This window comes from Silurus meridionalis, chromosome 12 (assembly GCF_014805685.1).
Source record: "Silurus meridionalis isolate SWU-2019-XX chromosome 12, ASM1480568v1, whole genome shotgun sequence".
Classification (NCBI taxonomy): Eukaryota; Metazoa; Chordata; class Actinopteri; order Siluriformes; family Siluridae; genus Silurus; species Silurus meridionalis.
This window is the reverse complement of record NC_060895.1, coordinates 10,576,735-10,586,864: the sequence shown is the minus strand read 5'-3', so window position 1 is coordinate 10,586,864 and position 10,130 is coordinate 10,576,735. Positions and strand designations below refer to the sequence as shown.

At 33.4% G+C, this 10,130-nt stretch overlaps 1 long non-coding RNA gene across 1 annotated transcript; it reads right to left on the bottom strand.

Annotated features, from left to right (window-relative positions):
• Nucleotides 1-1,219: 1,219 nt before the first annotated feature.
• On the bottom strand, nt 1,220-2,516 carry LOC124395075. Its single transcript, XR_006927599.1, has 3 exons — nt 2,397-2,516; nt 1,919-1,995; nt 1,220-1,319 (listed from the first exon to the last, which is right to left on the bottom strand). It is a non-coding gene; the product is annotated as an uncharacterized LOC124395075 (long non-coding RNA).
• Between the last annotated feature and the right edge of the window lie 7,614 nt (nt 2,517-10,130).

The following is a 10,130-nucleotide window of genomic DNA, read 5'->3' as shown; positions in this document are numbered from 1 at the left end:
TGATTTGTGCTGTCCTAACTGGGCTTTATGTCTTATGGCGTTCTTTAAATCATATCACAACATAACATAACATACTGTAGCATTTTTTATTAATAACTTATTTATAAATGTATGTACAAATTCTGTATATCTCAGAAGTTGAAACTAATAAAACCAGTTTTCATTTTTGAGAAAAATGCATGTTTCTTTTGTTTATATGCAACAAACTAGGGAAAAGAAAAAAAAACCAAGAATTGACTGGAAGAAAGGTCTGTGGATAGATGAGTCAAAATTTGACATTATTGAGACTCTAATGGAAGAACTTGTGTAAGGTGGAACACAGGAGAGAAAAAGTTAGAAGACTGCGTCACACCCATAGCCACACATGGAAGTGGAAGCTTTTGTGTTGTTTCTAAACAGGGTTTGGAGATTTATTATATGGCCACAATTCCAGACTTCACTTCTGTTTGGACTGCAGCTAAATGAAACCAACTTTACCACACAACATATACAATGACCAAAAGCATATTTCCAAGCTCTGTAAGTGTTATTTAAAAATCCAACAGTCAGCTGGAGTGTTACTTTTAATGAAATGGCCTATCCAATCAACAGACCCAAATCTAACTGAACTGCTCTGAGATAAACTCAATTGAAAAGACATAAAAAAATCTTTAACTAGAGAAGATTCTTTGGTAAGGTTTATCTATGGCATTAGTATTTCAGCTGAAGGTTTAGCTGTCTACATGCCAATAGTGAGTAAACTGTTATTTATGCTAATAGAGGATTTTTGTAATGATAATAAAGTAACATTAGTCCATTTATATATTTGTTTGATCAAAGTAAACTATTAAATTATGCAGTTTGTTGCATATAAACAAAAAAAACATGCATATGTGTTTCTCAAAAATGCTAAAAGACTAGATGTTTCCAAACTTTTGACAGGCACTCAACATTAACACATACAGTGACTCACAGCACTAAAGTTGTCCGGAGACCATTCCTTTTTCAAAAAGCAAGCGAACACCACTTGTGAACATCTGTGACCAGATTAGCATGCAAACACTTTTTCCTTCATACAGTCTTTAACTGTGTTTAGGGCATTTAAAAGTATATAAATACTAAATGTCTTCACATTGCATTCACAAATGTCTTCACACTGCAAAAAAGAAAGAAACATTTCTTAATAAACAACTTTCTTCTTTTTTCCAGAAACATCTTATCAAATACGCTTATTACCACACCTTTTCCCCGAAACAAAATCTTTTCTCTGACAGGAGTTTCCAGTCCATGAACCAGGCGATACTAGGTGATGAAAAAAAATTCCACGCTGTCTGTTGCACCTGTTTAATACAGAAAAACATGGAAATGTTAAAGAAGTAGGTATGTAATTGTTCCGAAGGTATTGATCAACTTTCCATAGACAAACAACACAGCTCTGACAGCAGTTCCGGCTATATTTTAAATGATTTCTATACATTTGCTTGTTCTGATATTGCTCCCAATTCTATAATAACAACTGGTCCATAGTAAATTGTATGATGGACACTGTACATAACAGAAATAAAATAATAAGATGAATTTTGTTATGTACATTTAGTATTTTTATTTAACATAAGAGAACCTATTTGGTGATGTCATGAGGTTTTCTGTAAGAAGACATTAATTTGTGGAATGAGCCTCAGGTGTCAGTGCCTAAACTAACAAGTTTTTAGTTATGACTGAGTCTTCAGAACAGGAGTGCTTTTCATTGTCTCTGTAACATGACAGAGTATTTTTTTTGTAACTAGTAACTAGTAACAAGAGAGGAATGGCAGCTTCTATAATAACAGGTGCTATATAAATTGTATTTATATAGCACTTCGTAATATAGGTGCTGTTAACAAGCAGCTTTATTGAAATTGAAAGTTTAAAAATATACACCTTAAATGAATACACTTACCCCTCTAAGTTTATCCATATTGAGAAAGCTAGAGGTGACGATGGCAAGTAAAAACCTACAGATTACTATAAATGTATCTGTAAATGCAAGTACATTTGAATAAATTATTGTACATTATAATGTAATTGTTAAAAAAATTGTTGCTACATTTTCCTTACTTAAATCATTTTCATTCTATCAGTATCTTCACAATATAACATTTATTGAATCGTTGTTATAATAATTGCACACAATTGGTTGAAAGGTTTTGCTGAACTGATCATTACAAATCTATGAATCAGCATTCTACAGAATAGTTGTATCTGCCTACTGGTGAGTTTCCTGGTGAGGTTTCCTTTTAAAAAATATTATTTAACATTTAGGTAAAGGCCTGTACAAGATCATTGTTTTCATAGCATTCATTCAGTGTCTGAAAGTATTGTTTAGTGTCACTCTGTCTAAAAGCCCCTGCCTGAATATAGAGGGAAATTCCACTTACTTTAAATCCTGTTCCCATCAGACATGTACATGTGCACTGCTATAAAAAAAATTGATTGCAGTTATTTACAGTAAGTTGTTTAAAAGATATTGGGACATTGCTGAAAACGTAACAACTTGGATTTTAAACAGCCTGACTTCCTGTTGAGGTTTGACCGTAACAAGTTTGTTATCAGTATCTTGATTTGATTTGATAATGGCAGGGTGGAGAACCGGGGAAAACATAGAATTCTCTGGGTTTTCCTGACAGCTAACAAACAAGTTTTCTTTTTTATGAGTAAACAGAAATGTCACTACCTGATTGTCAGGTTAACTAATGTAACATATAAACCATAAATGTTTCTAGACAATAGAATTTTGCATACCATCCATATATACACAAGTTTATGTCCAGTTCTATTGGTATTTAAAATATACACAAACCAATCAGTAACACAAAAACTATTTTTGTCATAAAGCCAATTAAAGCATTTAACACACAGAAAAAACAACTCTGCCAACAGGAAAAGGAACACAAGCAAGTACAGTCATGCTTTCAGTTTTGCTTCTGCCCCAACCAGTTTTTATCTTTGTCATAGTCATTTCAGAGTTGCGGTTGCAGAGTTGTGTGCGGTTGCACACTACGTCATAACCTCAGGCATTAATAAATCACTTTCTCCTGTTAAAATACTGATAAGGATTCTGAAGTTAATTTCTGCAGAAAACAAACCTTCATTCTTTACATGCAGCCTAGATAATAAATTGTAATGTATGACATACTGTACATTATGTCCTGAGTCTGAGTCTAATAATGTATTTATTGATAGAGGCTTTGAAACACGTTTGTAAGTAGCTCTGGATAAAAGCATATACCAAATGATATGAATGTAAAGGTAAATATACTGTAGATACTGTTACGTTGACAGGATAAACAAAAGAAATGATCAGTGTTATTCAATCATTAATGTGCTCAAAAATAATTACCTTTGTCCTGTATTGGTATGTTTGATTTTGTTGTGAAGAAACATACCTTTAATTACCATGATGTAGTCCTGGATGTGAGTGTATATCAAATTCTTTGGCCATTTCATTCACAAACACATTAATCTCCACCAGTGAAGCCATGACAGTAGAAATGAGAATGAAATTAGTAATTGCTCCTCATTTGTTTTTACGTCATATTTACATATGAAAACCGTTGGACTAATTAAATTGGACTTTAATTATTTTTGCAATCAATCAGTGTCCCATTCAGAGTGTGTTCCTGTGTTACTTTTAGCCCCTTATAATCTAGTCATTACTTTTTTAGTGTATTTATTGGCAGAGTGATGTGTGTAATTTGTATAAATGCAAGTGTGCATTATACACAATTTAAAGTGTATCCTCTGAGCAAAATAATGTGCAAAAGATAAATGAATGAAATATATGTTTGAAGGTTTACATGTTTGACGGTCAGTAAGTTTGTTTCACAAATGTTAATAAATATATACAGTATATATTCCTGCATTGGATAAGCATCCCATTAATAATGTGTATATCTGAATTTCTAATTTTTTAATTAAAAAAGAATCCTCTTTGTAGCAGATCCTGTTATGCAGTGGGTAAAAGCTGAACATGTGCACTTCTTTCAAAAAAAATAAAAATAAAGTAATCAACCATTTAATTACTAAAATAATACTGTTAAGAATTGATCAATGATTAGGTATAGACATATATAGGTAGATAAACTCATGCAATATATATATATTACATCCTGATACCTATTATTGTTCTATACTAAAACAATGTATTCATAAAACCTTGTCATTCTATATATCCGGCAATTTTCTAGAAAATATTTTAGAATATTTTAGTCTGTAGTATAATCTTATGTGATAAATTTTGTTGCAACATGGTCTGCGAGATACAAGTTCAAATTTACAGGTAATGATATTAATCTCAGTCACCTCCAAAGTTGTCCTCACAAACTTTGTTTGTTTGTTAAAAAAACGTTATCAAGTACATATGGGGTTTCTTTGTTCCTCTTATTTAACTTTAATGAAAGAATGTACTCTGCTGCAATACTGGAAATTATCCCCCTCCACCACACACAAGAGAAACTAATTATGAGAAAGGGGGGAGAGAACAAATCTGATAATAAAGCAAGTCTGAGTGCAATGTTTTTAATCCTGAACAAATGTGTAATGTCACTATTATAATGCATAATATGTTCCATGGTGTCTCTGGGCAAATCTAATGCTATTTTGAAATGGTGATGATATATCGGATCTCACACAAAAACCAAATCAATGTACACGTAAGAAATGAGCAAATTAAACTTTCCAGTCAGTGCTTATTGGCAAAGCTGAGTAGCAAATTGCAAATTAATAATAAGCTGATTAGTTAACACCGGATACCATGAAATCATGAGAGCATCCTGAGCAGCTGCATAACTGCCTGGTTTGAGAACTGCACCATCTTGTACCGCAAGACCGTACAGTGGTTCGTGAGGACAGCCGAGAACATCATTCAAATCTCTCTCCCCTCTATCACGGACATTTACACCACACGCTTGAGGTAATAATTTTAAACACATGCTGACCAATGAATTTTAGTGACAGCAGCAAGCACACAAATCAAAAGCATTACAAGCAAGACAATGTAATTATCAGCTCAAATGATTCCTCATATCATATATTATGGTGCATGTGGTCTAATGTGTTTTTCAGTTCCCCACTTATAAATGTAGTTCTCATTATCTATTGGGTTTCATTTCATATTATCCTATCAATAGATGTGTGTAAAGTGACTACAAAGGAAGATGCAACTAAGAAGAAATTAACAGAGATTAATAAGTGTACACTGCTAGTACAGTTAGCTTTTTTTTTGCTAATCTGCTAATGAAAGGTGTAAAGAAAGGTGCTTTATACTTCTCACATGTACTTTTCAGCACAGTGAAATTCTTTCTTTGCATATCAGAGCGCAGTGTCCGTCAAGATACAATGTCCTTGGAGCACTGACAGTTAAGGACCTGGCTAAGGGGCCCCAAGAGTGGCAACTTGGCAATACTGGGGCTTGGAGCTAGCATGTGCATAGCATTTAAGTTAAACACTTGTACACTTTTTGTACACTGAATATTTCATATGCATTTGGTAATTTAACTTTAAAAACTGTTTATTTAGAAGATACTGGCATAATTACTGGGAGAAAATAAAATACTGGACAATGGACAATCCACGAGAAGAAGCGGTCAGATACCACGAGAAAAAATACAAGCAACACGGAACACTTGTTCCTTACCAGGGACCGTTAATGTTGGTGTAATGTTGGCATGTGGTGTGTTTGCCGAAGTTGTTTAGCAGCATATCTGTTATACTGGAAATGTGCCTTTGGACAGCTATTTTCATGTCTGTACAAGACTAGTGTCTTATTTTCTTGAAGTGTGATGTATCAGTTATCATGATTTCAGTAATCATGTCTAAGTCTATCTCAGTTTAGTCTTTGGTTTCTTGTATATTTACAGTCAAAGATAAGTAAGCATGATGTGGCAGGTATGTGTGTAGGAGAAACAAAACAGGACACAGTTTTACTTGTGTCTACAAAAATCAAAAAAGTCATTTGAAATAAAAGAATGCCTGACCACGTATTTACTGTCACCTCTTTTGTTTTTTGGTGAACTGAAAGATTTCTGACTCCACTTTCCCTCTTAAACAGTGTACGGGCTCAATCACAGGAAGAGCAAAAGGTCAGATCTTGTTTAATTTGTGGGATGTGAGTCAAAGAGTCCTTTCTATATCAATTTATCGCTTCAGCTTCGGGACATTCCAGCAAGACTTTGGGCAGCTGCTGAAGCCGGTTTGAGAGTTAACTGGGAGCACCTCGACCCCTAACCTCTCACAGAGATGCTAAACTGTCAACTGTCGTCAAGAGTCAGAGGAAGCGATTTATCCTAAAAGGTCAAAGACCTCGCACACACAGCAGAGCAAGGAACTGTGTGTGTGTGTGTGTGTGTGTGTGTGTGTGTGTGTGTGTGTGTGTGTGTGTGTGTGTGTGTGTGTGTGTGTGTGTGAGAGAGAGAGCAAGAAGAAGAGTAGAATAAATTGAGCTTAATGTAGGTGCACTGTGAATTTAAAGTGTCACGTACACATACAATTCATTAGAATCTATTAATTCTATTTCAGAAGAATTTGAATGATGTAACCTAATATTCAGTGCAAAACTTTGCCCAAATATAGACATTACAACAGTTTCATTTTTAGCAAGTATTCAGATGTTGCAGATGTTAATCACACACATGTCAACAATATACACAAGCAATTAGAATTCTCTCTTTGTATTTGTATTTATTATTCCTTCTCGGCAAGCTGGTGAAACATGGGTGAACGGAGATAAGTCTTCAAGAGGAAAAGACTGTTGGACGTTGCACAAAGCTTAGTCACTTCAAGATAGAGCTTCATGAACTCATTTACACAGGAAAGTTCTTTGGTTACATCTAAGCCTATCATGCGTAACATTTGCACTTAAGAGTGAGATAAATTGGTGTGGGGAATTTTGCAACATATAAACTCCTAATCTCCCATATATCCACCATATCACTAAACTGTCCATGTTCCCTTGATGACACCCCTGATTTCCTTTAAATGATGAATTAGTAAAGAAAAAGAATTAGTAACTACTAACTAACTAACAAACTGAACAGATGTGCTTTTAGACATTGTGAACAGATTTACAATCTATTTGCGGACACAAATCATCTTGAATGTAAATGTATATGCTAGTAATAGCAAACAGTAAAGAAGGCTGAATCAGTGCTAGTTGAAGGCAGTGGTATCTCAGGATTTAGGCAGTGTAAATGATTTCCTATTAGACAATGCCGAATGTGAACCCTGGCACAAATATTGGGTAGTGATGGCAAAGAAATGGCAAGGAAATGTGAAAGTGCCAAGTTCGCATCAGTGCTTGTATGTTTGTTGCAATACTAATGAATTTAAAGTGCTTGTCAAAAGTTTAAAAAACACCTAGTCTTATGAAAAACCGACATGTTCCTTTTGTTTGTACCTAACAAACTAGGTAAAATGCAAAAACAGACAAGAATTGACAGTGACTTACTGGAATAAAGTTCTGTGGATAGATGAGCCACAATTGACATATTTGACTATAACAGGAGAAGTTATGCAAAACAGATAAAAAAAAAAGATTACTACATGACTACCACGCTGTACTTAGATCTGAGCAGTTCCATTTGGACTGCAACTATTTGACACAACTTCACCACACAACAAGTCAATAACCAAAAGCACATCAAGTTTTATTTAAAGAAAAAAACAATCAGCTGGAGTGTTACTTATTTTTACCGGACCTAAATCCTATTGAACAGCTCCGGGATGAACTGGATTGCAAGGTCAGAAAGAAATCTTCAACTTTTGGTCATTTTTACATGATGCACAGCAAAGTATTTCACATGCAACCTGAGGATTTTTTCAAAGAAAATACAGTTATTATAAGTTAATAAAAGTTATTATAAATATATATATATATATAAATATATATATATATATATATATATATATATATATATATATATATATATATATATATATATATATATATATATAAATATATATATATAAATATATATATATATATATATATATATATATATATATATATATATATATATATATATATATATATATATATATATAAAACACAAATAGGCCTACGTGTTTATATAAAATGCTTAAAGACTACTGTAGGTGTTTACAAACTTTTGAAATGCACTGTATCAACTAGTAAATATATACAGCTGTGTTCTACCATCCTATTCCTCTCACTCTGCTTAAGTTTAAATAAACGCTCAAACCTGAAACAATAAAATGTTTATACAGAATGTGTTTCCTGATTTTGTTATTATATTTTTGTTATTCCTGTGACAAGTCAGACAGATAGACAGACTAAAAAAATTACTGCACTGCTCTTTTGATCTTTTTTACCTTACGACAAAGGAAAAAATTATATGAAAATATGGAAAAAATTATATTTGACATTGTTTATATGTAAATATGTATATGCAAATATGTTTATTAGTTACATCATAATTATTATTAATGGTTGTTATAAGTAGTCCAACTGGTAACAGTCTTTTCGATCAGAGACCTACATCACCATGTCCATTATCAAGTGTAATGCTTGTATAAATAATGGCTGGAATGTTGCTGGAGCAATGACACTGTTTGACTGGTATTGTGCAATCACTGAGTGTATAATAGCGGATTAGAGTGCATGTTTCTTTAGCCAGCACAGGAAAAACAGGATGTGTTAGGGGGAAAAAACCCACCATTCAGTGGAATGAGGTGGAGGGGGGACTGTGTTAATGAAATGTCAAATCATATTTGATGATAAGAACTGTAAGGAACCCATTTTTTCATTGAACATTACAGGAATCTGTTAATATATTTGATTTGCTTTAATCAAATATAAAATAGAAAAAAAACAACAACAAAAAAAGACGTACAAGCCATGAAGAAGTCAATTATGTCTTGTTAAAAACAAAAATGATTGGCTTATTATTTTAAATGTTTTTCACAAAAGGCCACACCCTCAATTTATCTTTTCCTTCCTGGTTTCCTGTGAAAAGCAAGTGCATTTGCAATTCTAAATGAAATTATGTAAACAGGGGAAACTACATAGCTCTTTGTATGTTCATAATACCGGTACGACAAATTCAGAAAAAAGAAATATGCACACAAGACAACAAACTCCACTTAATATTAGCTATTTATATCATGGAAGTTCCCACATGTGATAAAAGTCATAAGGTTCCTCTTTAGTGGTGAAATTTGTTTACTAATGAGACATTTATGCTACACCCCCCAACCACCACTTGGCAACAACATTAAATTCCTCATGTGAATTTACAGGAAAAGCTGTCTGCTTTGTTCCCTGGCTAAATGTCCTAAAGCCTCTTTCAAGACAATTCAGCTGCTGATTTGTCATGCAGACAATGCTGAGTAAGTTTCTACAACTGCAGCTTTGACAGTATTGCTGGCTATTATTCAAAACAAGTTCATATTAATGCACTTGTTCTGATTATGTTATTGTCTTTGTAGAAACATCGAATTCATAGGAACAAAGTATTGCAGACAGAACACATAAGCTAATCAGATTGCAAAATAAAATTTGAATATGAACAAAGTTAAACATCATTTTATCAACATATGCAGTTCTGAATGTTTATCGAACCGCAATCGAAAGGGTCATGAGTATGAGTCAGTAACTGTCAGTAAGCTTTCCCAAGACAGGGAAAGTCTTTAAGAACAGAGGACTTCCCAGTTTCCTGTTAACTTACATGCTGAAGATGATTTTTGTAGCTGTAACTTGGCTGTCAGTGGATGAAAAACATGATGCATCATTCTTATTTGTAATGGAATCATAGGCATTTCTTTGTGGTATAAGAGGAATTTAGCATTGCTATAAAATGGTTTTGAATTGTAATGTCAGTATTAGAACTTTAAACCGATGTAAAATTGATTAATTTTATATTGGAACATTAAAAATAATACATAACCGTAAGCAACCTAAACATTAATAGCTTACAAAAATATGAATCCAGTCAGAGCTCCTTTGCATTAATGTACTTATGTAAGCAGTATCAACAACAAAGACCTGCTTCTTCACGCAGCCCTTACCTTTACGGCATGAAGGGCAGTGAAGCAAACAAGAGAAACGCACACATACTTTACACCCTGCCATACAACATTAGCAAAAGAATTTAAGC